This window comes from Myotis daubentonii, chromosome 1 (assembly GCF_963259705.1).
Source record: "Myotis daubentonii chromosome 1, mMyoDau2.1, whole genome shotgun sequence".
In the NCBI taxonomy this organism is placed as follows: Eukaryota; Metazoa; Chordata; class Mammalia; order Chiroptera; family Vespertilionidae; genus Myotis; species Myotis daubentonii.
The window spans coordinates 25931226-25958152 of record NC_081840.1 but is presented as its reverse complement, the minus strand read 5'-3'; the positions used below and the strand labels follow the sequence as shown (position 1 = coordinate 25958152).

General features: G+C 43.4%; 1 protein-coding gene across 4 annotated transcripts in view; it reads left to right on the top strand.

Moving 5' to 3' along the window:
• The window catches only part of SUSD6 (sushi domain containing 6), a 105303-nt gene that overhangs the window by 52614 nt on the left and 25762 nt on the right, over positions 1–26927 (top strand). The window lies entirely within an intron of this gene.

The window sequence follows — 26927 nt, the reverse complement described above, 5'->3', positions numbered from 1 at the left end:
CGGCAGCCTCCTGCATGCCCCTAATGCAGATCAAGTCCACAACCCAGTCATGTGCCCTGACTTGGATTTGAACTGTGACCTCCTGGTTAATAAGTTGATGCTCATCTGCTGAGCCACACTGGCTAGGCTGTTAGCTCTTTATTATTTGTTTCTTGCCTTTCTGTTTTTTTTCTCAGAATGGGTACAGAGTTAAGGTATTGTAATTTAGTGAAGCAGGACTTGGTCATTGACACTACAAACTGTGATTTGGACAAGCCACTTAACCATTCTGTGGCTCAGTTTCTGCATCAAATGAAGGAGTTGACCTGGATAACCTTTAAGGTCAGGTCTAGTTCCCTCAGTCTATACTTTCATGATTCTAAGAACTTTCTGGTTAAAGATTATAAGCTAGAAGAGTCTTAATGGACTACAAATGCAGCAGTGAGCCCTTTAGGGTTTGTATGGTCCTTGTTGCCTTCAGCAGTGCTCTAAAAACCCTATAGGTTCCCTTCATGTGGTCCTCGAGACCTGGTATCTTCTTTAGAAAGGGCATTTTTGGGTGTGTATCATAGGCCTCTGGGTGATGCTACAGAACCTGCCTCAGTATCTGCAAACACCAATAGGGGTCTCAGTCAATTATGGTTGAGCTTACCAGAAATGGTGCCCCTATCAGAGTTCATTAGATACATGTATATGACAGTTTTCTTTGGGCAGTGTTCTCTGGAGAGGGATCTCAGCTAGATTCTGGAAGGGGTCTTGGAGGAAGGCTGGTGTGATACAGTATGACTTTTAAGAGTCTCCATAGTTCAGTGTTATTCATTCCCTTTCTATCAACTTTCACCACCCACTTACCCAACACATACAAATAATGGTGAAATCTTATTTAATCTTTTCTTTTTGCCTTTTCTGAATTGTTGGGAGGAACAATTACTAATTCTTTTGTTACAGCTTTCCTCACCACACACAGATTTCTTCTGCTGATCCCTCTCATTCACCTCATTCTGACTCTTAACCCAAACCTTTCCTATAAACCTGAGACCTCATTGTCTATGAGGAGCCAGCCCCTGGCACAACCAAGGGGGCCACAAATGGTTAGGACATGATGGTTATATGAGGTTGCAAAGGAACAGAAGGCCAGCCTACACCATTGTGCAATAAAATGAAGCATGGCCTACATTCACAGGGCCATTTCAAAGCCAGATGAGACCTCTAGAATGGTAGTCACAGAGCCATAGAATGTGGAGGCCCTCTCTTGTTCACCACTGTATCTCTAGAGCAGGAGTTGGCAAACTGGTCCATGGGCCAAATCCTACTTCCTGTCTGTTTTTCTATGGCCTGTGAGCTAAGAATGGTTTTTATAACTTTAAACTAGAGGCCCGATGCACAAAATTTGTGCACAGAGCGGAGGAGGTCCCCTCAGCCCAGCCTGCACCCTCTCCAACCTGAAACCCCTTGGAGGATGTCCGACTGCCAGTTTAGGTCCAATCCCGGAGAGTGGGCCTAAACCGGCAGTCGGACATCCCTCTCACAATTCTGTACCACTGGCTCCTAACCGCTCACCTGCCTGCCTGCCTGCCTGATTGCCCCTACTGCCTCTGCGTGCCAGCCTGATCGCCCCTAACTGCCCCCCCTCCCCCGCTGGCCTGGTTGCCCCTAACTGCCCCCTGCTGCCGGCCAGGTCGCCCCTAACTGCCCCCCCCCCCCCCCATGCCAGCCTGGTCGCCCCACACAGCCTGCTGTTCAGTAGTTTGGTCGTTCCTCACTTAACCCCCCTACCAACCTGGTCATAGGCAGCCATCTTGTGAGGGTGTGAGGACTATTTTGCATATTACCTCTTTATTATATACGATAGTTAGGAAAAAAGTCAAAAGAATAATATTTTACATAAAAATTGTATGAAACTCACATTTCAGTATCCATAAGTAAAGTTTTATTGGAACATAGCAGTGTTCATTTATGTATATGTTGCCTTTGGCTGCTTTTGTGCTATAATGGCAGAGTTGAGTAGCTGTGACATAGACTGTGTGGCCCCCAAAGGCTAAAATATTTACACTTTAAAATACTTTGCCCTTCGTAGAAGAGATTTGCATCCTACCCCAGCCCAGAACAAATAGTGCTCAATAAGTATGTGCATGAATGAAATGACTTATCAGAGCAGGAAGGAAGGAAGCTAGGACTGGTCAGAGCTAGAATGGAATTTAAAGGTTGTGTACTTGCCCAGGGTCATAGGGCCAGGACCAGAACCTACGATGACCATCCTCTTCCAAGACTCTGTTGGGGAAGCTATCTCGGCTTGTTACCTGACAGTATTAGGGTCTGCCTTCTGTGTCTGAAGTCTTAGTTTCCTTATCTTTGTTAACCCCCCCCCCCCCACACACACACACCTCACCTTCCTTTTTATGGGCTTCCCCCCTGCATCCTCCCTCCCATTTTCCAAAAATCCACACCATTCAAAATTTCCATCCAAAGTCCAAAATCAATGATCAGGGACTGATGATTCTAGACTGGCTGGATAAAGGGATTATTCTACAGTGTGGAAAAATACATGTCTATAGTGTGGGCTTAGCCCAGAATGGGAAAGTTGCCTCTGTTGTTTGCTTCCTCCTTGCTACCATCTACAAAGAATCCTTCCTCCCCTGCCATCCACCCTCCAAGTCTTTCTAATCCCCATAAAACATCTATATTGGCACAGAGCAGGGTGCATGCAGGGGAAAGGGTTTCACCATTTCTTAGATCTAGTGTACGAAGTTGCTGCCAATATTTTTTTCTCTCTCTGGAGTAGTTTCTGGAGGAAGGAGGTGCTTAGTCCTTGGTCTGAAACCTAGAGCACACCTGTATGGCCATGCCTGCCATGAGCAACGTGTCAAGCAAGTTTGCCAAGAAACTAAGATTCTTAGGTACTCTGAAGTTAGGGAAAAGCAATTTAGTTCAGGAAAGGTCCCGTCTTCCTCTTCCTGCATTTCTTAACCTTCTTCTGTAGCTATCTCTGAACACCCATTCTAGAGGCATTTTAAATGAGGAGCTTGTAAACTCACAGCCTTGTTATCCAGTGGGCTCTAGTAGACCCTGAATATGTTTGTGTACCTGTGCATTCGTGACTGTGAGAATCCCACTGGACATAGGAAGTGGACATATCCTGGGGGGCAATTTGTCTGCATAGTCTCTGGTCATAAATACCAGAGTCACTCCTTAGTCTTGGTCATACTTGCTCAGGTTTAGAAGAAAGGAATTGTGTAAAGAGGCACTTGAGAGTTCTAGAATAAAGTTATATCATGTTTGGGCTCAATTTTCCATCCTGGTTTCTCTTATCTATAACTCAGGGTTTATTGTTATAAGAGAGTCATAGGATCTAGATTCCACCCAGGTCATTCCTTTAGCAGAGATGAGAGAAATTATTGAAAGTTTCCTTTTTAGGAATGGCAAAAGGAAGCATATCTTATTCTTCATACCTGGTCTATCATACAGGGGAAGATTAGAATTAAAAATAAGATTTATGCACATACTACCCAACTTGCCTTGGGGGTAGGGTGGGGGGCTAGAGAAGAATTAGGATCCCAGTTAATGTAGCAGCCTCTCCCAGATCTCACAACTCCTTTCTTTCACTTGTGATCTTAAGAAACTTGCTATATGACCTTAGGCAAATTACTTGATTCTTTGTCTCTTCTATAAAATAGAAACAAGATACTTAAGGATGCTAGTTTGGTGGTGTGTAGACTAATAAAAATAATTGGAAGGCACTTGACATATAAAATATGCGGTGTAATTCCCAAATAACAACAACAACAGAAATGGTATGTGACCTACTGTTGAGTCATGTTGGGCAGGAGACTTTATGCAGATGACATAATTTACTGTCTTTCAAAAACAAAATTGAAGATGTAAAGTCACTTTTTGGGTTGGGGATAAGGTGTCAAACTTGACCAGGAAGGATGGAATATTTCTGGAATTTCCTTTGTCTTCTATGTTTGCATAGTTGGATGGTCTCAACCCAACTGGCTTGCTGGCCCATATAAAAAGCTTTTTATTTTACTCCACCCCCTCCTTAGCATATTTACTGAAGAAACTCAGTATTTTATTAGTTTATGAATTTTTCCCCTTAAAATGTTGCCATGACACTTTAGACCACGTTAAATATCACATAAGCACCTAATGTAAATTTAAAATGGCAGGGAAAGCAACCATCTATACCTACATGGCAGAGAGAAAGCCAGGTATTTAGTGTTCATTGAAGATGGAAAATGTTGAGAACTAGGCTTTCAGGGGGATGATGTGGCTGTGGCCCTTAACATTACTATGGCAGAAAGATGTTGGCAGGTGGCCTTGGTTCACTTCCCTATCTCTGAGGGACCTGGAGTCAGGGATAATGAACACTGAACTAAGAGAAGAGGACAGATAGGAGCCTGATGCATATAAAAAATTATTTGTCAGGCTCTGTGTTATCCCATTTAAAGATCTCAGAGTGTGTTTGAGCTAGCTGATCATGTATCCATTTTACAAGTGAGAAACTCAGGCACAGAGAGGTTAGATAACTTGCTCAGAGATAGGCAGTTGTTGGAGTGACACTGGTTGGGATTTGTGCCCAGTCTGTCACTCTGTTGTCCTGTGGTCTGCTGAGAACCACACTACCTGTGCTGAGTTGCAGGCTTCTCTGAGACCCATTCCTTGTGTTGCTCTATTGGAGCACTCAGCCCAACCTTCAGAAGATTATTTTGACAAAGATACCATCTGTTTTTTTCTTCTGGATAAAGGCTGTAGGAGTTACCATGTTTCCCTCTGTGGTTGTTTCTGTCCTCATTTACCATTGCCCTTGGTTGTTTGGTTCCCAGTTTAGGCACAAGATTTGCCAAGGCAATTCTATTACTGGGAAGGATCAATAGGGACCACAGCAAATTGTTTGCTAAATGAGGATGTAGTTCCCAAAACATCCACAGAGCATCTTCCTGTCAGCTGCAAACCCTGCTGACAAAGTGATGTAATCTCTCCATGGTGTAATTACCTGTGACTATAAAAAGACTTGAGGATTGTGGTAGGAGGATGGATAGATCATTAGAGGGCTTGTTACACTCTGGTGTCATGAAAAGACATTGAGAAATTACCCTCTGCAGGCTAATTGCTGTGCCATGTTTAGGACATTGCAAACGCATGATACAAACCTTGCACTGTAACTTTTGAAACAAAAGAAACCAGGAGTCCACCAGCCTGAAACCTGAGTGGGTTATAGCCCTCATTAAACACAGATTCCATTTGCCAAGCAAAGGTGCCCCTCTATCCTGGGCTAACTTTAGAGCTTGGAAGCTACCCTTCCTACCCGCCTAACTCTTCCTACAAAAGAGGGACACAGAGTGCTAATAAAAAAAAAAAAACTAGGGGCCGAAACCGGTTTGGCTCAGTGGATGGAGCGTCGGCCTGTGGACTGAGGGGTCCCAGGTTCGATTCCGGTCGGGGGCATGTGCCTGGGTTGTGGGCACATCCCCAGTGGGGGATGTGCAGGAGGCAGCTGATCGATGTTTCTCTCTCATCAATGTTTCTAACTCTCTGTCTCTCTCCCTTCCTCTCTGTAGAAAATCAATAAAATATATTTAAAACAAAAACAAAAAAAACTAGGGTTAGCACTCAGTCTTTATTTATTTCTAGGCAGATTTGCAGATAAACTCTTTTTAGCACCTCTTACCCATTGAAAGATTTCTTCCTCCTCATCACTCAGAAGCATGAGCCTGCAGAGGGTTTGAGCAACTCTCCTAGTCCAGGTGGCTTGTGCTGGTGTGGCTGGCTGCCTGGACTGTGGCGAGATCAGGAGTGACCTTGGCTCACCTCATGTTTAGCTTTGGGGCCTAGAGCAACAGCGGCATTTAGAGACAACCTGTGGTGTGCGTGCGATAGGTGTTGACTGCTGACTTCTCTGAGCCCTGTTCACCTACCTCACTGTAAGCAAACCTGGAGCATGAAATGTGAATTCACTGGAAGATGAGGATGAGATTACAACTATTGAAAAACCCTAGGGTTTCTCTTGTCAGTGGAATGGGATTCAATTAATAAATGCTTTAAAATGGCAAATTCCACCTGCAGCTCTCATGGAGCCACTTAGGTCACTAGTATAGCTGAGTATAACTAGCTGTCATTATGCTCCAACCCAATCCCTCGGTTTTTAGAGAGGCATGTAGTCTGATTAAAAGCATGGACTCGAGTCATAGTGCCTGGGTTTGAGTACTACCTGTACTCCTAGCTACCTGTGTTACCTTGGATAATTATCCTGACTTCACTACCTTTGTTGCCCTAGAATAGGAATGAAAATAGTGCATAAGATTGTTGCAAGGATTGAATAAGATAGTACATATATGTAAAGCACTTAGGATAATGCCTGGCATACAAAGGAATAATTCCCAAGTTGGAAGATCAAATTCTAGCACCAGTTGGTACAGCCTGTACATCTGACATCACAGCTAAGTAGTTCAGACAGACTCGGGGTTGGAAAATGCTCCTTGTTTCTTCTGTTATCTCTTGGATTTGATTCAATACATCCTGCATTCTGTATGAGTTATTCATAATTCGTGTTTCTAATTCTCAAATGCCACATCTTCGCATTCCACACATGAAGACAAATCGAAAAGAGCAGTAATGCTGGGGGGGTCAGTTAGGTAACCTCACAGTAAGCCATGCCCTTCGTGAGGCTTCTTATTGACATTTCATAGCTCAGGTTCCTTAAAGCTGCTGTTTGTTAGGAACTTTAGGAATTATTTTGAAACCTTATAAGTTTGAGAATGCTAAGGGTCTGTTCTTCCAAAGACATGTTTCATTTTATCAGCACCAAGATGTGATTGAAGGATTACATTTCAAAAGATTCCTAAACACATCTGGAAGAATACAACATTAGAATTAAAAAATAAGAACTCTTCTTTTCTCCAGTTGGTAGTCTTTTGCCTCCTTCTAGTTTTCTTAGCAATATTTGACAGCATTCCTTCTTTTAAGAGCCTTTCCCACCTAGATTCATTTGCTTCCTCAAAGGTGGATATTTCTCCCTTGTTTAACTTCTTTGACTTACTAGCTTTGCCAGTAGCCAAATATTTCAAAGTACAATTGTTAATCATTCAAAATTCTGCACGTAGTACAGAGAAGATAAACAGATTCCCCTTAAGATTTTTTCTTTGCAAAGCTTTTTTTCTTTTGAAATCCACAAAACTATTTTAGGCATTTCAACCCAGCAGAGGAAATGTGTTTCAGGAAAATTATGGCCAACTACAAATAGGGTTATAAAGCAATTCTCCTGTAGCCTATGTTTATTGTGAGTAACAAACAACACTTTATTAAATACAAAGGGCCTCATGATCAGTGCTTCACGTGTAGTAGACACATGTCTCCTTGGGAAAGGGCAGGACCTGTGCGTTTATTGTCACTGGCTTGTGTTCTGACAGTTTGGCCTTGTTGACTTTGGCAGTGGTAGGAGGTACAAGAGAATGTTGCTGGGATTGTCACACAATGGATAAGGACTGAGTGGGCGTGTGGTGCTGCCTGTTAGTGTTTACTGAGCACTGAGCTAAACACAGAGAAATGTGGGGTGGACAGGGGAGAAGCCTTGGATGCTTCTGCTTCCAGGTTGGTCTCATTACTTTGGAGGCCAGAATGCAGAGGACCCTATGGTGACTTGAACCAAAGCTGCCACACTAAAGCTCCTGATAACCATCCGTGGTTGCTCAGGATTGCTGATTATTGGCCTGTGAATTTAGCTGGTGATTTCAGTAGGCTGTGTGGATCTCTTCTTTACAACCCTCGTACAGTAGACACCTTCAGTCTTTGATATTTGAGGCCTTCTCTTATATTCATGTGTCTCTCAGGCTTGGTTCTAGTTCTGTGTTCTTAGTTTCATGTTTGCACATAAGCTCCTTGAAGGCAGGGACAAAGTTCTTTATACTTTGCTATAACTGGACCAATGATCACCCCAGGTGGACTCAACAAGCACATCCTGGAGAAAGTACTGGGGGAAGGGAAGGGGCCACTCCTGACAGGATTGTGCAGAATTATGGCCTGTCCTGTATGTGAGGATGAACAGGACAAGTCCACAGCCCTGTGAGTGGCAGCCGCCTGTGGGGCCTCCCTTCTGATTGATGGTTTCCCATAAGAGTCTGGGAAGTTGAGAAGCATGTGAAACTGTCTTCATGTCTCAGGATGCAGGTGTTGGGGCTCTTCTGAGAGGAAAGGAGTGGGACTGGCAGGCTGCCCAGAAGAGTTTATCATGGCGTGTACTAACTTTCAACTTGGATGCAGATCTTTGAACCCAGTGCAGGTCTTCTTAGGTCATGAGGACAGAGGAAAAGTAGACCTTTATTGCCCGTGGGGAGTGAAGGTTATGTGGAGGAATGTATGTACTAGTAAAAACCAGGTTGGCTCTAAAATCTATCCTGATACTAGAGAGGGCCAGAGGAAGGCTTGGATGGTTGGGCTTCCCTTTCTCAATTCCCTTTAGCTTATTCCCTAATGTCAAGGCTAAAAAGACTGCTTTTTTACCCTTTTCTGAACATCAGCACCTTCAAACTTATTCTTAGCCTGTTCTTCCTGTGGCGGGTGCCCTACTTTCTCCCCTTTCTGCCATAATTCCCTTCATCCTTTAAGATCCAGTTCATAGTCACCTCCTCTGTGAGACACCACCCATCCCTTTACCCCTAGAATTAGCAGGGTCTAAAGGAAGAAGAGTAGGCTTTGTGTGTATTTTTTAAATAGAATTAGCAGGAGCTCCTGGTCTCAGTTCTTTCTTTTGGGAAGATGTCAGAGAGGTTTCCTATAAATAGGATTCTATTTCCAGGAATCTTAACTCTCTTTAATTTGAAAGGATTGGATAGCTCATTAAGACTTATGGGGCCCTGGCTGGTGTTGATAAGTGGTTAGAGCATTAGCCTGCTCATGAGAAGGGTCTCATGTTTGAGTCCTGATCAAGGATATGGACCTGGATTGCAGATCAATCCCCGGCCCTGGGTTGGGGTGCATACAGGAGGCAATCAGTCGATGTTTCTCTCTCCCTCTTGCTCTCCTTCCCCTTTCTCCCCCTCCCTCCTTCCCTTCCTCTCTCTAAAAAAATCAATGGGAAAAAAATCCTTGGGTGAGGTTAACAACAACAACAAAAGACTTCTGGGAATTGCAGCTTTCAGGAACTGGGCTGAGGCAGAACCCTTTGTTCTGCAGATCATGATACACAAATCCTATAGACTTGCTCCTAATGACCACCAAGGGTTGCCAGGGTTGCTGTGGGACAGGTTTGGTTTGGTATTTTAATAAATGGCATTACCTAGTTTAGCCAGTATGTCTTGACATAAGGTGGGCAGGGAGGACAGCAGGAGATACATACGCCATGGAGAGCTTTCTGGGACAAGATACTGGCCTGGATCTAATGGAAGCTATTACATGTAGTTTGGTCTTTGTGGTCAGCCTGTGAGAGGAGGGCACCTGAGCCAGAAACAGTTCTCTACACCAGGAAGAAACAGAGCTGATGGTTTAGCACTGTGATTTATTCAGTTACTTGTTGAGCTTTTGCTGAATGCCAAGACTGTACCAGCTACAGTTCTGTGTGAGACATGCTGTGATCAGGGAATCATTGAGCCATACTGGAATACACATCTGAGGGGCTCCTAACTCAGATTGGGATGGACATGGAAGACTTCTGTGAGGGAGAGAAATGTACACTGAGGCCTAGCAGCAAATTAGGGGCCAGGGAGTAGGGGAGACAAGATGGCATAGTGAGGTTAGGAATGTAGTCTCTTGGGCCAAAACAGGCTGGTTAGAATCCTAATTCTTCCACTAACATGTTGTGTAATTTTGAACATGTTTCTCAAAGGTGATGTCCCTCGGTTTTCATATGTGTGAAATTGGGGTGATAACATACCATATAGGGTTGTGGTGTTACCATCATTTTTATTCATATGGCACCTTACCAGTGGCCATGTTGGGCACAGTCGGGAGGGAGGAGAGAAAGAGAGTTAGATAGTGTCTGCTCTGTTCACTGACATTCCCTTCCTTTGAAACTTGCCATGTCACTTCTATTGAAATTTTGGAAGCCCAATATACTCTATCCCCCAAACTGGTTTGCCTCTTGCCCTGGTGGATGAATGAGTCGTCTTCTCTACTTTGGAGTAAGTTGTAAAGCTGGTATTTCAAAAAAGAAAGATAAAGTCTAGTCTCAGCCCAAGATTTCAGAGAATTAGACTGAACATCACCAAAAGTACAGTTTGGGGAAAGCACCCAGAGGGGTGAGGTGCTGCTGGCGGAGGCAGGTGCCTTCCCCGAGTTGTCAGAGTTTCCAGGGGAGGGAGGAGGAAGGAAGAGAAGGACCAAAGCTCCCTGTGCAGGAGTGTCCTAAAGATCACAGGGTTAAAGAAAAACAAACACCAGTTAATGAATTAAGGGTTGAATTAGTCCAAACAGGGAAATTAAGAGGGCTGGAGGAGGGTGTTGATTTTGCTACAGTTTATGGAGAAGATTGAGGATGAGAAGAATGGAGTAGAGCTCTTATTTGCCCAGGGGAACAGGAAGTGACTGGCTAGGTGAGGCTGCCTTTCCAGCCTCCCTAAGGTTGCGTGGGGGAGAGACACACTCAGGGCAGGCCCCTCATCCTCTGCCTCAGCCCAATAAGCCCGTGGGAGGTGTGTCTGACAAGGACTCCTTATACTTCAGCCAGTCTGACACACCACGCAGGATCCTATGTGGTCTTGGAGTCACAGATTCCGCAGGGAGGCCTAGAGAGTGTGGGAGGTTCCTAATTGGCTGGGAAGGAAGAAGAGGGAGGAGCAGCTGGCATCTAGGGCATGTGGATGTGTTCCTGGACTCTTCATCTTGGATCAGGTCAGGGTAATTGGAGACATTGGGATGAGGACTGCCTGTGATTTGATGTGCTCAGGGGTGCAGAGAACTGTTGTGACTTCCAGTAGAGGTGTGTCTCAGGTTCTTTAGAGTGGCTTTTAGCAAAGGAACCAGCTCTCCATGCTATTGTTCTCAGTACCATGTTTTTAGGCAGTTTAGAGGCTTTGTAGTCCTTTCCCTGGCATTCAGAAATTCGGTTGCCAGTTGGCAGACCCTGGCTTTGCAGGAATAATTAAGACTGTGAATAACAGGATTAAGTGAGATATGTAAAATTGCCAGGTCAACAATAAAAGTCTATTTCAATGGAAGGGATTTATTATAATGCTCTATTTTTTAGTCAGTATCTCTTTTCTGAATTGCTCAAAGCACTGAGTTAACACTTAACTGGTTAATCCTTCATCCATCTCTGGGCAGAAGGCTGACATTTAATAGTCTCCTTTGTATGCAAGATCAAAAACTAAAGTTTCCAACAGAGCCCCAAATCTTGAGTTTGAAGCCCAAATCTGTGGAGTAAACCTCTGAATATGATAATCCCTCATTCCTGAGAATAAAGAAGGTGAGAAGCGAAAGGGAGGAGAGCATTACAAAGTTTGTTTTCTCACAGACAACTGGTCATGCCTGACAAGGGTGTCATAGTCAGGATATTGAGAGACCTGGAAATCTGACATCCCTTTTTCACTGAGAAGCCACAGAGTCCTGAAGGTATAAACTGGAGAAGCAGAGGGCTAATCAGAGCAGGTTTGGGGCAAAGAACAGGGAAGCAGAAAGGGGACTGGCAGAGTTATTCATTCTGTTCTGTTAGGTTGTGGTTGGTGGTACCTGAGGTGCCAAATTCTGCACCACAGTGCCAACTTCCTGGTACACACCAGTGGAAAGCCACCTGCCGCTCCAATGTGCCTCAGGAAGTGTCAGTAGGACACTCAAAAGTGCTTACTATATTCTGCAGTTCCTATGGTGAAACCCCATGGAGGTGGATTCAGGAATCTCCCTAAGTGTCTGTCCGGCCCGGGTCAGTTTTACTGCAGAACAAGCACTGCATTTATCAGGATGGCATCTGGACAGATTGGCTTCATGTCAGTCTTCCTGTCAGGGGGAGGCCTATGCCTGTTGGCCCACCTTGATCCCTTTTAAGGTCTGGTGAAGAGAGGTTCTACTTTTTTCACTTTAATAGATGAAGCCCATCAGGGTCATCAGGATGTTCTTTCCTTAGCCCGTGCTTTCCTGCCTCTGGTCAAAGTTTAAAGGACAGTTTGTGCGCATTCTTGCACAAGGTCTTGAACTTTGGAAGCAAGAGAAGGATGCTCCTCGTTCATCCAGTGGCAGCTATATGGGCTCCTAGGCTTGAAATTCTAGAGGTCATTTAAGTGTGCCAGTTAGTAGTCACGTACTTGTGAGAGAATCAGCAGGCTGAGCCTTCTAGGTTATATGCTCCACTGGGTCTCAAATTTTAGCGTGCATTAGAATCCCCTGGAGGAGCCAGATTGCTGGACACCAGCTTCAGAGTTTCTGATTCAGCAGGTCTGGAATGAGAACTGAGAATTTGCATTTCTCCTAAGTTCTTACATGCTGCTGCTGGTGATCTGGGGCCCATGCTTTGAGAACCACCAGTTTACACTTGGGGTGAACAAGCCCATCTGACCCTTTTCAGAACAAGTTCGTTTGGTAAGGTGAGGACAGAGAAATGGAATGGCCTTAAACCCACTGGAGAGAGAGGTGGTTCAGAAGTAGGATGCTTCAGATGGACCAACCTAATTTGAAAATGGAGAAGATTAAATGATTAAGGATGATGCTGGGAGGTGTATCTCTTATCTTTTCTGGGCTGGCTTTGGTCCTTGTCAGTTATCCTACAGAGAAAGGAGCCAGACTGCTGGTCACCATGGGCATCTTCTCCCTCCACTCATTCTGCCTCTTCCTGAAAGTCTGCATTTTAGGAAATCTTTCCATAGCTTGGGCTCATGGTATGAACAACAGGGCCCCGAGCTGGGGGTCCCAGACATGAGCCCAGTACCATCTCTAATGAGCAGGAACTAAAGGCCCTTCACTTTGCTCAAGGGTGAAGGGAGGGTGGACTAGCTCTCCAAAGCCCTTTGAACTCCTCTGACTACTTCCTCTTCCAAGGTCAGGAACTTTGCTTGCTTATTACTTGTTTTCTTATTTTTTATGTGTGTGTGAGATCTTCTGTTGATAAGCAGTACTGAATCAGAATCCTATCTGGATACTGGCTTACTGAAAGTGAAACTAGAGAAACATTTGGGAATTGAGTAACTTTTCTTTTTAGAGAGTCTCCGGCCTCTGCAATTATGCTGTTTCCATAAAACCTGTGTCCAGAGAGGAATGACTTAGCATCCTTGTTGGGTCCTGTTCCCTTTCCTTCAGATCCTTGCATTTGACGGGAAGGTTTCTCAGGCTGTCTTATCAGTTCTAATTTCCAGGGTGCTGGGGATTGTCATTCCACATTCTCCCCTGCCTGGCCCTGTGTTCATGGTAGGCCTGTGTCAGTATTTGCTGGGTGGGTGGAATACAAGGTTGTATCCATGTACCTCTTTTCTTTTCCTTTAGTTTCTCACTCCCTTCTTCTTAACTTAGTATGATTGTCCTGCTTTGCCCTTCTCCCCTCCATCTTCTCCCCCGCCTTCCTCCTCTCCTTCCTCTACACTCACTTTAAGTCCTCTGCACTCTGGCAGAGCTGGCCATCGTTGTTTGTACATCGAGTGTGTGAAGGGTTGGGGTGTGCTGGTGGAGTTCACAAATAATCCTACTTATTAAGCTATCTGTGTGAGGGTCACAACCAGGTGGCTTTTTCCTTTTTTCTCTTTGGCCCACTTTATCTAGGCTATCTGTGAGTTACAGAATGTTTTCACCATCTTATGGAAGTTTACTGTTCCTCAGAGTGAATCTGACCCTGTTTTCAGCCTTTTATTTCCTGCTGTTGGTATTGGCAGGCTAAAGGACACCAGCACATCCTGTCTCAGAACCATTGTCTGGCCCTATCTCTCCAGCCTCCGTGTGAAGAGGCACAGGGAAGATTTCCAGCCCTGGTTAACGGTCACTTAGCCCCTCTGATCCTTCCTGGGCATCTTTCAGGCAGCTCAAGCACTGACTAACCTGAGGTTTTTGTTGAAACAGGGAAAGATTGGATCAGTTTAATTCATTTTAAGTGAAATCACCAGCCTTTTGATGAGTCCATTAATTTCCTCTCTTCGGAACACCCGTTTACAGTAATGGGAAATCCTGACTCTCTCATTTCCCCCCATACCCTGCTTTAATCTGAGACAGCTGGAGACTGCACTCTGCTTTTTCATTTACTGAAAGAGTGGTTTGAAGACGATTTTAATGACTGGCTTTGACAGTACTTCCAGAAGTGAAGACTGTTGCTGTGCTTAAATTCACACTCACTTAGGAGCCTTGGTCCTGTTCACCTTGCTCCTGTAAAACTCTGCTTACTTAGTTCTTGGTGTGCAGGTAGAAAGAGTCACCATGAATGCTCTCTTGTCCCGGGCAGTGTGTGCAACTTTTTTTTTTTTTTTATCACTTGACATTTATAGACCTGGAATGTGCCAGGCACTGTTTCAGTTACTGAGTGTTTCCCTGGCCTCTCCTCCCTGTCCTGGTGGAAGCACAGAGGACTAAGTTCCAGCTGGGTGGTGGCTACCCACAGACCTTAGGAACTGTAGTCTCTGAGGCTTTCTTTCTCTGTGTTTTTATGGTTGTATGCTTATTTCTATACCTTTCCTTTCTTTGCTCTAAAGAGGAATAAATAATATGAACCACCTCTTGAGATCAGAGAAATAACGGGTAGCAATAGCTATAACAGCTTACCACTACTGGCAGTTGACAAGATGTAAAATACTTTCTTGTATTATGTCATATTGGTATCTTCACAATAAAGGTATCACAGCCATTAAAGAATAAAGCTGGGATTTGCACCCATGCAAATCAACATTTTTTGGTACTACTTTGTGTATGTGTGTGCTTTTAATACTGTCTTCCCCATGCCTTTGTTGTTAGCATTATTTCAATCACTTAAGTGTTAAGAAGCTATTACATATACACTGGGCCCTCTGCCAGGAACTGAGGACCTCACAGTCTAATTGGGGGCAAAGATAAGATGGAATATATCTTTATTCCCCTGGAGTGGTTCAGGTACTGAGTACTGTTAGAAAGAAGATAATTAACCCTGACATCCAGGAAGGTGCTGTGTGTGTGTGTGTGTGTGCCACATCTTTTTTTTCTTTTATTCTTTTTTTTCTTTTGGGTGGGGCTGGGTGAGGAGGGTGTGGGAGGTGGTAGTAAGGGGTGAGGATGCACTGGAGTGGAGTGGAGGAGGAGGTGGGAGGGTGCAGCAGGTGGAGGGTGGGTGGGGCGCTGCCACATCTTTACCTATTCATCTGTTGATGGATATCTAAATTGTTTTCATATTTTCACTATTACTAATATTGCTGCAGTGAACATAGAGGTGCATATATCTTTTCAAATTAGAGTTTTTGTTTTCTTCAGATAAATACCCAGAAATGGAATTGCTGGATTGTGTGACACCTGTATTTTTCATATTTTAGGAACCTCCATACTATTCTCCATAGTTGCTACACTAATTTACAATCCCACCAATAGTGTATGAGGGTTCATTCCCTTTTCTTTACATTATCAATTTATTTGATTTTAATGACTGGCTTTGACAGTACTTCCAGAAAGAAAATAATATTAATAAAGCTGAAACTGTAAAGCAGCAGTGGTTCTCAAACTCTTTGTTCAAAGGTCCCTTTACACAATTGAAAATTTTTGAAGACCTTCAAAGAGTTGTCTGTGTGTTACATCTATCAATATATACCACAGTTGAAAATAAAACGAAAAAAAAAAAATTTATTTATAAATTCATTTAAAAAAATAAGAACAATAAATATCAGAGGGAACATGTACACACCTGTGAAAGAGTACGTGCTGGCAAATAGCATCTTAATCTCTCTATATAAAAGCCCAAGTGACTGGCTGACCGGCTGGTGACACACACTGACCACCAGGAGGCAGACACTCAACAAAGGAGTGGAAACCACAGGCATGGAAACATGGAACAGACTGATAAATCTCAGAGGGAAGGGGGGAAAGGGGAGGGTGGGAAGAGATTAACCAAAGATCTTATATGCATACTAGAGGCCCGGTGCATGGATTCGTGCACCAGTGGGTCCCTCATCCTGGCCTGTGGGGATCAGGTCAAAATCGGCTCTCCGACATCCCCCGAGGGGTCCTGGATTACAAGAGGACGCAAGCCAGGCCAAGGGACCCCACTGGTGCATGAATCCGTGCACCAGGCCTTTAGTATTAATATGAAAATAGTTTGAACCACATCAATCTCCTGAAAGGATTTCAAGGACTCTAATCACTGCCGTAGAGAAAGTTCAAGAAATTTACAAATTGGGAGGAGATAATCAAGGAAACACAAAATTAAAGCCACATTGGGATCCCATTTTATGTTTATCAGATTGGCAAAAATTAATATCTAACAATACCAATTGTTGCAAAGCATGTGGAGAACTAATAATTTTTTTTTACATCACTACTGGTGTAAAGTAATATAACTAGTCTGGAGAGCTATTAGGCAATATGAAGAGTTGAAATTGTGCACTCCACTGTTAGAGATGTATATGCCACAGGAATCTTGTATACCTGCTTGAGATACACGTACAGGATGTTCCTTACAGTGTTGTTTCTAACAGTGAAAAACTGAAGTCACCTATATACCCATCAATGAGAGAATCGTCGCAAATAGTTTGGTATGTTAATGCAGTGGAATGCTATACTACAGGTAAAACTATCCTGTCAACATGGCTAAATTCAAAAACAATACTGAGTGAACAAAAGGAGGCTATGGAACATTCTATACATTTAAAGACATACAAAACAGTACTCTGTATTGCTTAGGAATCCATTTTTAGAGATGTAAAACCTGTAAATGTAAATGCACATGTAAATGTGTAAAAACCATAGAAACATGATTGGAAAGGATATGCATCAGCTAAGGCTACTAGTTACCCCTGGAGGAAGAGATCTGAAGCAAACATGGCAAAATATTAATCTAAATGGCAAATACCCACATATGATATTAGTCTGTATTATATAATGAATGAAAATTTTCATTGAAAACCTGAAATAGATTTAAAGTGGCTACCTTAACACCCAAAAAAAACCAATTAATTAGGACCTGAATAGACATTTCTCCCAAGAGGACAAACAGATGGCCAACAGACATATAAAAAGATTTAACATCACCAGTTATTAGGGAAATGCAAATTAAAGCCACAATGAAATAACACCTTACACTTGTCAGAATGGCTATCATCACTAAATCAACACCCATCCTTAAAATAATTTTCTTTGAGGGAGGGGGAGGAAAGTGTGGGAAGATGAGGGAATGCTAGGCGGGGATTTTTTCACCTTCTCCAGACCCCTTTTGTTCAAGAGAGCCTCCTAGCATTTCTCAAAAGACTCTCCTTGAAATGGTGTATACCAGTGGTTCTCAACCTTGGCTGCACATTAGAATCACCTGGGAATCTTTTTAAAATCCTGATTTCTGGGCCTCATCCTCCGGAAATCAGGATTTTAAAAAGATTCCCAGGTGATTCTAATGTGCAGCCAAGGTTCAGAACCACTGGTGTATACTCTCATGTTGGATCCTTGAGTTCATTGGTTCATTGCAGCTTGCTGTCCAGAAGATCAGAACTTACCAGTGATGGGATTCTGGAAGCACATCCCCTCTCCAAAACCTTCATTTCCACTGGACACTTGAGTTTCTGTTAGCATAAAAGCACCAGAGCTCTTCTTCCCTGTTGTGTCTGTGCTGGCCTTGGGTAAGTGGTGGCAGTGGGTGGGCAGCCAGCCAGCAAGTTAACTGCAGTCAGGGGTATGAATGATGGTCCTCCAAGAAAAAAGGAGGGACTAACACTGCTGACATCCAAGGCCTCATTATTTCTCACAGGACTCATTGGTTTCTCCAGTGTCTTACCCACATCCTTCTACTCAAGTCTGTCTTCCAACCTGCTATCATAGTAACTCAAAACCTCAGACACTAAGCACGATACTCCTCTCTTTTAAAAGTAAACAAACTCGGGCTCTTTATAAGGCTTATATTAAGGTCCATACTCCTGAGCAACATAACACCCATCTGTGCTTTCAGCTTGCTTCCCAACCACTTCCTGTTCTGTTTTCTGTCCTGGGACCTTACCAGGAATTTTATTCTCATGAGACACCATGGAATGTGCTTCACTGCCTCACTTACATTGTTCCCTCCCTCACAAATGTTGTTCTCCATTTGCTTGTTGAAGGGCAGCCTGTTTGACTCTCAGACCCCACAAAACTCAGTAAGGTCTTTTTTGTTGTTGTTAATGTTCACCCGAGGATATTTTTTTTTTTCTGTTGATTTGTAGAGAGTGGGAGGAGGAGAGAGAAACATTGACGTGAGAGAGACACATCAATTGGTTGCCTTGTGCACTCGCCCTTACCGGGCTGGGATTGAACCTGCAACCCAGGTACATACATGCCCTTTATCTGGGAATCAAACCAGTGACCCTTCAGTGCGCAGGTCAATGCTCTGACCACTGAGCAACACCGGCCAGCGCAGAGGATGATTCCTTTTTCACCTTGGTCTCCCAACTGATTCAGCCTTTCCAAGTAAAATGAAGACTGAGAGTTAATTTTTATTAGTCTTTGTTTCATTTGTGGCTTTGTTAAGGGACAACTGCTACATCTACATCCCCTCTCCACAGGTTTCTTCTGCATAAATTCTGTTTACAGGATTGGTCCCAGTAATTTTGTAGCCAGTTCTTTTAGTAGCTGCAAGAGAATGGGATTTCTTTTCTGTGGTTAAGGAGATGATACAGACATCTGATAGATTGTCCTCAAGTCTATGGATGGAAACAGCTCGTCCCTCACTTTCCCCACCACCAATTCAGTTATTGCTCATTTTGAAAAATAATGAATTGACATTTATTTTAAAGTGACTGGCATATTTCAAAAGTGGTGCATGAGTTGCATGTATGAGTTAATGCTTCCAGCCCTGCTGAGGGCAGAGTTCTGCATGGTGCTGCTTTCTCCCACCTAGCCTCCTCCCTCCCCCTTCAGCAGCCTAAAAAACAAATTTTCACAACCCCTTGAAAACTGTTAGAGATGGAAATTAGGTAGATTTTTTAAAAAAGCTTTATAGCAGGAATCCACATGGGTATGGATAAAAGGGGCTCCTTCTGCTTGAAAGACTGTGCGCAGGCCCAAGTGGCCTACAATACAAGGGCTGGAGTGGAGAACTGAGAAGGGGAAGCCTCTGCCGGGGGAACCAAGCCAGAGACTACAGTTGCAGGAACCTTTTCCCCATCATTACTACATCGGAAAACATATACTTTCTTTGCAACTTGTTTATGGCGCTTTTATTACTCCTTGAGAATGGTCACAAATGCTTTTACTAACTTACATTAGTCTTTATACTGACATGGACCTGAGAGCTTTTCTTTGTGGGTGATGCTTTTCTTTGTTCTTACTTGAAGAGTGTAGCTAATGTTGCTTAATGTTTGGTTAGTAGTAGGTTTTAAAAGTGTAACATGAGAAGTGGTTATTAGATAAATTTTGCAGATCAAGCAAAACGATCTACCTTAGTTTGCCCATGCCCTCTCCTCTGAAACCCAGGCACTCTAGAGTAAGTGACAAAACAGTCCTCATAATCAAACCAAGTGTATGAAATACAAAATTATACCCCCTCCAATTTTTAAAAAAGCATTGTTATTGCAAAAGGATTTTACCATCCACCAAAGGAATCACTGCAGTTGTTTTTAAATAGCAAGTATTCCTGGGTATGTAAAATAGGATTGCATTCATACCCAGGTTTTTAGGATCACATCTGGTGTTTAAGGTGTGTAAGAGAAAGAGAATGTGGGGAAGCTCCTGGCACCTTGGGCAGTATCGAATGAAGCATTCGGTTGGGTCTCCAACTCTGAAAACTATGCTGAGGTCTACATCTGGTCATAAGAATTTGTCTCCCTCCCCCCACCGCAACTTTCATCTCTCCTGTGCCCTGCACAACGGGCTCCTTTGCCAAGGACGCAGAGCCTGGATGTCAAATCCTTTCTCTGTCCTGGCAGGGAAGCTGTTCTATTTGTTTTCCGAGAAGCCTTTTTGCACTTGGGGAATTTTTTCTTGCCTCTTATGGGAAGTTGTTTCATCATTTCCCAAAAATATACTGCACCTCTTGTTTAAACAGAGCGCCCTTTAAGAGCTTTGGAGCTTGAGGAGGTATGGGGGTGTTGTGAAATCCTTTGTCTGCCACTTTGACTCTAACAGGAATGCTGTGAATGCAGGCAGAAGTCTCAGAGTTTGCCAGGAGTGGAATGTGGAGAAGAGAGAGACTCCATGGGATGCAAGAGCTGGGGCCTTTTTAAGCATTTAGTCAGTCCATATTGTTAAGAGGTTATCAGTCCTTTTGTAGACTGGCTACATCAGATATTTGTCCCGTGCCTTAAATGTGCCCAGGCTGGTGAGGGTGGGTTCTCTGCCTTTTGAGATGTTCATGGTACCCTGGAGGGTCTGGACCAGCTCACATGTAGCCACAGTGGACAGATGATACATAATTGTGTGGCCATGGCTACTTAGTTCAGAGGAAGAAATTTTTATAGAAGAGAGCACTAAGATTAGGCCCTTGCATTATGTGTTGGGTTTGAGTTCACAGAGGAAAAAGTGGAGGATATTGAGGAGAGGGGGAGAAGAAGGAGTTGAGAAGAGCCAGGAGACTCATCTCAGGCCATGATCATGAGTGAGTGACTTCTCTGGGGGTAGTCTAGTGGGACTTGATGGAGAAATGGAATAAGTCAAATTCTGGAGAGCCTTGCATATCCAGCAGAAACATTTTTAGACTTGTAGGAAGACACTGACGGCCTTTTAAATATTCTGACGAGAGTGTCATTAGGGAAAATGTATTTTGGAGGAATATTAGCCTACCAGAGTAAATTGGATTTGCTTCCAGGTGTACAGAAAGAGGGAGCCCTATTTCATCCATAGTTCTTGAAAGGAAGTTGTGATATTAGGTACTAGGGAGAGGAATGGCTTGGTAGAAGGCTTCTTCTGTCTTGCATAAACATGGTCTCCCATTATGTGTGGCCTATGGCCCTCTACAGTCCGTCCCCTCCGCTCCCCGGGCAGGCACAGCAACTCAGGCTATAAGATTGTTGCTGGCTGAGTAGGACCAGCTGTTGGTGCCACCTGGAGTAAAGCTTTGATCAGTCCCTCATCAATGTAGAGGTGATATTTCCTGGTGAGTCCATTGGGCCCAGGCATAATATGCAGTAGTTTCCAAGCTTTCAACTGGTCATTTTAGAATGTGATTGGCCAGGGATTATTGCTTAGGTTCAAGTGACACCAGTCACCACACCTAATCAGCAGTGGAAGAGTTCTGTTTCCAAAACCCTTGCCCCCATGCGCAATATTATCACCTTCCCCTGTGCCCTGTATCCCCTTAATAATTTTGAATAAGGAATTTGGGTAACTTTAGGTTATTAGTAAAATCAAAGAAGACCAGTAAAAAATATATATATTCTTCTTAATGGAGTATCTATCTAGTGGCTGCTTTTAGTGAAAAATGGAAATTGAGAAAATAAATTTTTGTTAAGAAAGATTGTATTAGTGGGGTGTTATGCTTCCATATGATCTGTTAATTTCCAGTAGGAAAGAAAAAGAAATGATTGCCATGGGAGGTAATGCCCAGGTACCGGAAAATTATAATGACAGTTTCAATACCAGTTGCTGTGCCTAGGCCAGGCCTGCCACTCTTGGCTGACCCACCCCAAACTCCCTGGCACAGACCCACAACATGGCCAGTGCAAAACATCATGTTTGCAGCCCTGGAAAGCAAGCAATTCCTCTTTGGGGATCATCCCAGCCTGTTGCCAGGCCAGGTTGTAGGCCAGGCCAGGGTGTAGGCCAGGCCAGGGTGTAGGCCAGGCAGAGGCTTCACTGCCAGCCCCTCTGCTGAGGGGTTTGGGGCCCCTGCACAGGGGAGGTGCTAGGGAGGGACACCTAGCTTGGAGCTTTGAATCTTGAGCTTTTGCCTTATGTTGCTGCTTTTAAAGACCAGTAGTTTCTTTACCTTTTTGTGAAAGCTAAAGGCCCCTGATACTCTGTTCTGGATGGCTGGTAGATAAACTGAACTAAATCATTTTGGTACAGTTGAGTAACAGGGTGGTTCCTAAAAGAGGGCTTGAGTTTCAGTGGTGCTACTCACATTTGCAGAAAGCCCAGTGGTCTTTGCTTTTGTTTTTCTCTGTCCCTCTGAGAGATTAAGCTAGCTGGGAAGATAGAGGATTGGTAAGGGGAGAAAGCAGCAGACCAGAATCAGTTGCTCTGCAACTTCTGTGCTATGTGGGGTATATACTTTCGTTGGTTTTGCAGAAGGGCCGCAAGTACAAATGGACTAGCTCTAGAGGACACTACCTACTTGCACTGAGTATGTGAGGCACACTGATTCTGTTTCCCATAGGCCAAATTGCTCCCAGTTGGGGAAGGAACTATTGTCCTACCAACATTATTCTATTGTAAGATCTGCTTGGAGGCATCTGCAAGGACCTTGGATTCCTGATTGCACAGGTGACAAGCCTTTTCCATCAACTAGGTGTAGAGCAGTGATGGCGAACATTTTGAGCTCGGCGTGTCAGCATTTTGAAAAACCCTAACTTAACTCTGGTGCCGTGTCACAGAGAAATTTTTGATATTTGCAACCATAGTAAAACAAAGACTTACATTTTTGATATTTATTTTATATATTTAAATGCCATTTAACAAAGAAAAATCAACCAAAAAAATGAGTTCGCGTGTCACCTCTGACACGTGTGTCATAGGTTCGCCATTACTGGTGTAGAGGCTGGGGAAACCCAGGATGAGCTGTCATCCTGAGTAACAGGCCTGTGGCAGGTGCTGACTAGCTTGACTTCCCTCGGTACAGTGCAAACCTCTGAGCCCTGGATGCGGTCCTGGCTTCTTTATAAAATGCAGGTGTGTGTTTGTTGCTGAGTGCCAAAGATCCTTGGTTCTGGACACATTCTTCATTTTTATGTGGGCCTATTAAATATATTTTCTCTGGGCTCACCAAAATGATTCTGCACCTTTGGATCTAGGGGAGTGAAGAGGCAAGAAATACAGACTTGATAGTTCATGAGGTGGTTCTGAAGCAATACTGAGTAGTTAGCTTTTAAACATTTGTCTTAGGAACAACCTGTTTTCTGGTATGTTGTAAATTGACACCCCAGTTGCCTTTGTGTAATGAATTTGGACTTTTGTGCAGAAGTTGAGAAAACCTCTTAAGCAGTCTTGAGGTGTGGCTGCCTGCCAGACTGCAGCACACTCTGAGCAGCGATCCCAGTGCCAATCTGTAAGGCCATGGATGCTGGAGCAGTAACTTGAATTTTAGGACCTTTATTTTTAAGGATGAGTTAAACATGGAAAAATGACATTGCTGGTGGTAGTTGTAAGAAGGGTAGGTTCTCTAAAGTTGATACGATTGAGGAAAAGATTTTGAAATTCAGTGAGCATTGGGGAATCATTAGTGTCAGTTGAACACTTGCTGACTCAGTAAGACAATAGCCCTGCTCAGTTGTGAAGACAAAGAAAGACTTAAAGAATAATGTATAGAATGCCCAAATTATATTGTACAAGAGTGTATCTATAAAGCAGAGTATAATTAGGCATTTTATGATCTTGTTTGGATTTCTGAGAACATGATTTTCTCATATAAACCTATTGTTTAATTTGGGGGAGCCTTTTCAGGGAAAAGGGGCCACTGACTACCTATAACCAGGTTCTGGTGTGACCAAGAGTTGTGCAAAAACAAAACCCTTTTTGTTAAGTGTGCAAGGCCTCCAAAACTGTGAGAGTCTGTTCTTTGGAATACATTCTATGTTGACCTGCTCTCTTGATGTAGTAATGCCTTTCCCCTGCATTGTACTCATTTATATGATAATTTCTGTCACCTTTTTCCATTTAGATACATTTAATCTATGATTTTAAGCTGTCAGATGGGCTTCTGTTTAAAAGGCTAGGCTGCTCAAACATTGTTAGCTTTCTCTATCTGGTAAAGCCCCAAGTTTGGGGAGGTAAGAGAAAAACCCCCACCAACAAACTAGCTCCAAGATCAGTGATGGCGAACCTATGACACACGTGTCAGGGGTGACACGCGAACTCATTTTTTTGGTTGATTTTTCTTTGTTAAATGGCATTTAAATACATAAAATAAATATCAAAAATATGTCTTTGTTTTACTATGGTTGCAAATATCAAAAAATTTCTCTATGTGACACGACACCAGAGTTAAGTTAGGGTTTTTCAAAATGTTGACACGCCGAGCTCAAAAGGTTCGCCATCACTGTCGTAGATTGTACACTTCATGTTTCTCAGTATCAGTCCCTAATTTTGTGGGTACAGAGTTGTTGTATGTTGGTGCTTTAAGCAACTAAGTTTTTAAGGGGGGGAAAAATCCCCACACCAGGGTACCATTAGAATAGGAAGAGAAAAAACTCTAATTATAGCAGTGTTGTGGGCTTTTCCCATGCTGGCTGGCCGAAGCATGGAGTTGATAAGCATACAGTGTCTTTCATACTTGCATTACAACATGTTAATTAAGAGAATTCAGCTGTGGCACCAGATGGGGATGTCTGGCTCTGTGAACGATTGCAATTAGATGTTTTATTTTCTGTTTTCTTTTCCCCCTTTCAACTTTGGTGGAATGCCTTTGAGTAGGGGCTTTTAGTCTTTGCAGTATAAATACTTTAATGTGCCTAATTATGTAATCATACACTTACACTCCTCTGTGTACACACATATCATTTCATGGATTTTTATCCCCTTTTCTTACATGAAACATGCAGCCTGTTTTTATGGTTGGTTTGGTGGAGCCAGACTTCTCCGTGCATTGGGCAGGAAGAAGAGGAAGACCAGAGGCAGTTACTGATTTTCCTCTGGTTATGATTTGCCCCTTTGCCCAAAGGCCTCACCATCTTGACCTCTTATGGGCAAGTCCTTTATCTCTCAAATTATTAGCATCTCAGTAGTTTCCTAGTAAAATCAAGGTAATTTAAATAAAATTAACATGTACTCCATTAATTGGCAAGTGCAGTCTTTCAAAGTGATGTAGTATTATTTTTCCCCAGTCCTCTGTTCCAGGCAGGCAGAGGGCATAAGGCTGGATATGAGAACTCATGCATGGAGGCACAATGGAACCCATTGATTTCTGGCATTCAGCTTGTGCAGAGAGGTCCTGTGACCCCAACTGTTAGAATCAGCTGCTTTTTGAGATCCAGTCCTCCAGGCATAGACCATCTGCTACCATGTGAGGGAACCCTGGGAAAAGAAAATGACCAGAAGGTGTCTTTGTATTTCTTTCCTCTGCTCCAGTCCCTCCAGTTCTTTCTTGACCCCTTTCTCCTAGAAAAACTTCATTTATTGATTTGAGAGAAAAAAACATCGATTTGTTGTTCCACTTACTTTTGTATTCATTGGTTAATTTTTGTATGTGCGCTGACTGGGAACGGAACCTGCAATCTTGGCATATGGGGATAACGCTCTAACCAACTGAGCTACCCAGCCAGGGCCACTCCTAGGCAAACTTGAGAAGCATGATGAATCCACCTATCCTTCCCCTGTCCCCAGGCAGATTTCTTAGCTGGATTAGTACTATAGGATGGACTTCCACTTTCTTATTAATAACGTGACTTTGCATTTAAGTATTGGAAGGGTCCTTAAAATCTCATTTTGTGAAAGAAAAAACCAAGATTTTTCATCCCTGAGCCTTGTATTTAGGGTCCTCCTTGTTCTAGTGCCAGCCTAATTTTCTAAATTTCCAGCTTTCTCCTTTTAAGCCTGGAATCATTTGCTGGTTTCCATACACATACCACCTCTTTTAACTTCTCTGCCATTGCTCCTATCCTTATCTCCTCTGTGCATGTTCCCACTCTCCTTTATCACAGGCACAACCTCATAGTCACTCTCTTTTACATGGTCACAATCCTGCTTCCCCTTAAAGTCTGATACATTGGCACATTGCTAGGTGCTCAGTAGATAATTGTTAAATTAATTAAGGAGTTTTTATTAGGAAAGTGGAACTCAGAGAGAATAAGAATCAACACTTCTAAATGTTTTTTTTACTCTCTTCTGGGTGAAAGTTATTAAACCCACTCTTTGGAAGACGAAAGATTAAAGTATATTTTCTGTTCAGCTGGGTGACATTTGAACATGGTTATCTATTGATACACGGAATGGGTAAGGCTGCAACAGGCAACATCTTCTGACCAGGAATTCGTACTGATCAGTCAAAAGTGGCTTGCCAGAGTTGAGAGTCTACTGCTGACTTTAACCACATCAAGGCCCAAGTTTTACTAATCTATTTGTTTGGAGGTTGCTTTGTATAGTGCTTAAGGTATCTCAACAATATGCTAGAGCCAGGCTGATAAATACACAGGTTAAAATCAAAGGCGAGCAAGTCCCTGGCATTTGGGAAAGCACCTCAAGGGCCAAGTGCCCTGCTCTGGACCTCACAGCAGGTTTATTTGGATTGCTGTTGTTTTCAAAGCTCTTTAAAGAAGCGTAAGTAAGGCTTTCTCAGAGAAACTATGGGAAGAATTCACAGGAAGGGAGAGGCTCTTCCTTACTTAGTAGAGGAAAGGGATCTGCTAGGAGTACTCTGTGGCATGCAGCCCTTTGATTTGACCTTCATTGCCCCATATAGTCCAGATCTTTAGAAAGACCCAAAAGTTGGAAGTAAGGAAGAGCAAAACCCACCCCCGCCCCTCCCAGAACCAACAACAAAAAAACAAACCCTGGGTGGCTTTGACTCCTCCCTGCCCTTGATCAGTTGATCATAACACAGGGTGATAAGTTCCCCTTCTAGGAGGTTTCAAGAAGGAAACCAAGATGTGACAAGCTGCTTTTCCTGTGGTGGCTGCGTGGGAAAGGGTGATTTAAGATGGGTGCTTTAAAGAGAGAACCCCATCCCCCACAAGATGGAGGAGGAAGGACGTCCAGATCAGTGGCCTTTGTAACTTTTGACTTCGTCTGTCACTTGTCAGTGTTTCTGTCCTCGTTGGTTCCGA